At 42.2% G+C, this 3,763-nt stretch overlaps 1 long non-coding RNA gene across 1 annotated transcript; it reads right to left on the reverse strand.

The window, feature by feature from the left end:
* Positions 1–336: 336 nt before the first annotated feature.
* On the reverse strand, positions 337–1,036 carry LOC120406563. The gene is made up of 2 exons (XR_005599355.1): positions 796–1,036; positions 337–616 (listed from the first exon to the last, which is right to left on the reverse strand). It is a non-coding gene; the product is annotated as an uncharacterized LOC120406563 (long non-coding RNA).
* Positions 1,037–3,763: the final 2,727 nt, after the last annotated feature.

A 3,763-nucleotide genomic window follows, 5' to 3' on the forward strand; every position in this document is an offset into this window, starting at 1 on the left:
TCCAGCTCATCCGTTAGCCTCCTTAAAAAAAATTGCTACTTTTGAACACCGCAGCACATGCCACTGGAGCTCTTCAGTCTCCACCATTCTTGACTCACCCCAAAAAGTGTTATCTGCAGATTTTCCCACTCTTCACTCATCTTTTCCAGATCAACATATTAAACACTATTCCTGCCATGATGAAAATTGGCCATTAATTCCTAGTGTGTTTTTCATCTCTTAGCCCATGTCTTCATCAATGAAAGTAGGCCTTTTTCCCCACGAATATTCCCTTTGACCCCTGTATTTCAAAACCTGTCCCTAAAACAATGATCCAATAACTGGATAACACAGAAATGAAGTTTCACAAGTTTATTGAGAGGTGGCACTGTTCAAACTGCTTGCATCTTGGGAGGTCATTGCTAGGGTTTTGATGGAAGGATTTTTTTTTTATTTTTTATGCCATTTTGATGAGCAGAAGTTGAAGATAATGGTTGATGACTTTCAAGTTTATGAGTACAGGAGAACAGGAAGCCATCTGGAGTTTAATAGCTCATTCTCCTCCTTCTCCTTCTCCTCCTCCTCTCGCTCCTACTGCTCCTCCTACTGCTTCTCCTCCTCGATCTACCTCTGCGACCTAGAGATAAGTATAACTGGCTATTACTTCCTGTGTCCAGTTCTTGTTAAAGAGATGCAATATCATTTTTTTCTGATTTGTCTTAGAAATAAATTATATATTACAATAATGTAGTGAATTTATGAATATATAAATGAATATATTTATACAGGAGTCATTTTTATTATTAAAGCCTTTACCTCTCCTCCTTCTACCATATTTCTTCCTTCTACTCCTTCTATATCCCCCTCCGCGACCTCCTCTGGGTCGCCTCCAGCGACAATTCCTGCTTTTGCTCCTGCTGCGTTTGTATCTTGCCATTGCTTGTTAAGGTTATGGCTTGCAGGCTCTTGGCAGCTGGAGCAGCACCTCTGATTTGAGGCAACCAACCTGTCTTTGGTGGTATGTTTCTGAGCTTGTGAGTTGAACTGGCAGCCCTGGCTGCAAATAAAGAGACTGCTGAGTGTGACATAGGATAGCATCATGTGTTCACTTGTGATGAGCTACAGTGGGGTTTGCCTTATATGGCTTTTAATTTTACTGTATGTCAAAATGTCTATAAAAGGTAAAAACTAAAAGTTTTGATAACTATGCCAAGTGAAATGATGACAGGATCTTAGCACAGACGTTTTATACTTTTGAATCAGAGTGTTAAGTTTCTAAATGTATATATTATAAGTATATGTTTTGTACCGCACAATGGGGCCCTCACATTTGGTTGGGGTTTCTGGGTGCTGCTGAAATACAAATATGCATAAAAATAGATCGGTGTGGGATTCAGGTAGAATAAACTATATTGGGGATTTGCTTATCTTCTAAAAATGTGCGGAGGGAATAGAAGATGAGAGGCAAGAATGCCTTCCTGTTCGTTTGGGTTTTTTTACCTTATACACAGACCGTTTTGAGTTTCACAACATACTCCAAGGCCAAATAAATTGTTACAAACTATACTGAATATTTTGTTCATTTTGTATATAGTCATCTTCTGTGCACCACAGCTAACAGTAAGCATTTCTTTGAGCTCTAATCTTATATGGTATATTTAGATAAATAAAACGAGAAGATTATCTGCAATAGTGACTCCCAAAAATGTGACATTGCCAGTGCTGACGGCACCTAAGAACTGAGAGCAGAGACTAGTCTTGGCCGGTGATAATGGACAGACAGAGACTTAGATTCCCCTTTGAATTTGACCATAAGGGAATATAAGCGGCTGTAACTTACACCTTCTTCCATCCCTCTCTATATGCAATTGTATCAATTTAGATTTATACTCATGTAATGACATGTAAACAGAAGACACCTAAACAAAACCAAGGAGGACATTGGCTCTCTTTCATAATGGTATCCGGAATGCTGCTGATAGAAGTAACCCCCATCCACTCAGTAATTTGCAATGAAAGTCACCAGGAGCAGCAAACATTGGCTGTGGTGAGCAGATCCACCTCAAGGAACTGTTTTGAGAACAAGAAGTGGATATGTGTAATCAGGAAGTTGTGAAGTTAGTAGATAGTGGTGATTAAGAGACAAAATAATCCTCTCCTCTGTCATGGGATCAGGCATCTTCTCCATCTCTGCCGTGTGCTTCATTAAGTGGCTATATTTGTGGGTAGTGGTGACGTTTTATTAATTATCATTCCTCCTTCAGTCTGCCGTCCGCTTCCCACAATCTCCTGTGCCCTCATAGCTTCGTGGCCAGTTTCCAGCCTACTGATGCAGAGTGCAGTCACCTTCCCTGAGGGCTGGCTTCAGTCTGTTCAGGAAAAATAGGAATCGGCATCTTTTGGGGATGGCAGAGAAAAAGGTAGCGAAGCCACCTTGTAGTTTCCTGAATTAGTTAGACTGAGGTCTTGATGATGATCTGAGTTAAATAACTATCCCTGACAGCCTGTCAAACTAGTTGGCTGATTACAAGCTGGCAACTCGGCAATTATGGCCAGAACCGAGGGGAGTGGCCTTGTGGCTCCGTCCAGGAAGGGCAGTCCATGTAGGAGAAAGCATGCCGATGGTTGTGGGAGAAGTGCACAAGGGGCTGTTGTGGGAGCAATGTGATATGAGACTAGCACTTCATAAGGAAGGGGAGGTAGCCGAAGGGGAAGGTGTCACCGCTGGCTGCACCAGTGACTCTCTGACGAGTGCATGAGGAACAGAATGGAGACAGGTGCCTGCTGGGGCAAGGCTTTCGGCAGATTTGGGGAGGAGCAAGGGAAAGAGGAGAAGAGGGGACGTGGCAGAAGGGGACAGGCTGGGAAACAGGGCAGACGGTGCAGAGGGAAGTCACAGCAGGATGTGGGAAGTCTCCCCCCACCTCAGAAAATCTCCAAAAGCTCCTGGGTCTCTCGCTCCCAACAACTACACATGCTGCCAACCTTTCACTCCTGCCTGAACAAACCCCCACGTGCTCCTTCTCCTTCTATTCTGTTAATAATTGGCCTGCAGGGGAAGCCCTGCAGGCCAATTATTAACAGGAAATTGCTTGCCTTTAAAAGAGATTTCCTTTATTAAATGTGTGCCTTCTTGAGGAAGCATCCAGCTGTGAAACAATGGACATCTTATTCTGCACACCATCCCTGGACTGTTGCCTTAATTTTGAAAGTGTTTGGTTGATTATATGTACATCATGGGTCTATGCAGAATATGCAACTTTAACAGAGCTCATTCAATGCCTGTTGGAAGGTCTCCCATGAAAAACTGACCTAGCAATATTCATGATAGTTTGTTACAATCTATTTATTTGACCTCTGAGTATATTATGAAACTTCAAACAGCCTAAGATGTAGGGCAAAAAAAAACAAACCCAGGAAGGCCATCTTTTCTCCATGTTGTTTGCTTCTCCTCAGCTCCACCCACCCCTTCCACACGTGGCGAATGCATCCAGTGCACTGTCTGCTGTTATTAAATATAGCTTTAATAATATAACTTTGTGCAATTGCACCTGTCAAGTTTGTAACCCTAAATGAAGTAGAATGAATGTTTTGAAATAACGTCTCAGTGCTTTTCTCTGCTCTCAGTTATTGCAGACTCAAAAAAGGAGGCCTTTGGATTTAAACTATCTTCCATCCTCTCCCCTCTTGAAAAAAACCAACAGACTGTCTGTCTTCACACCAAAATAAGAAAATCCCATGAGTTTATAGCAAGCCTGTTTTATAAGAGAGAACAAGAAACTGT

This window comes from Mauremys reevesii, linkage group 5 (genome assembly GCF_016161935.1).
Source record: "Mauremys reevesii isolate NIE-2019 linkage group 5, ASM1616193v1, whole genome shotgun sequence".
Lineage (NCBI taxonomy): Eukaryota > Metazoa > Chordata > Testudines > Geoemydidae > Mauremys > Mauremys reevesii.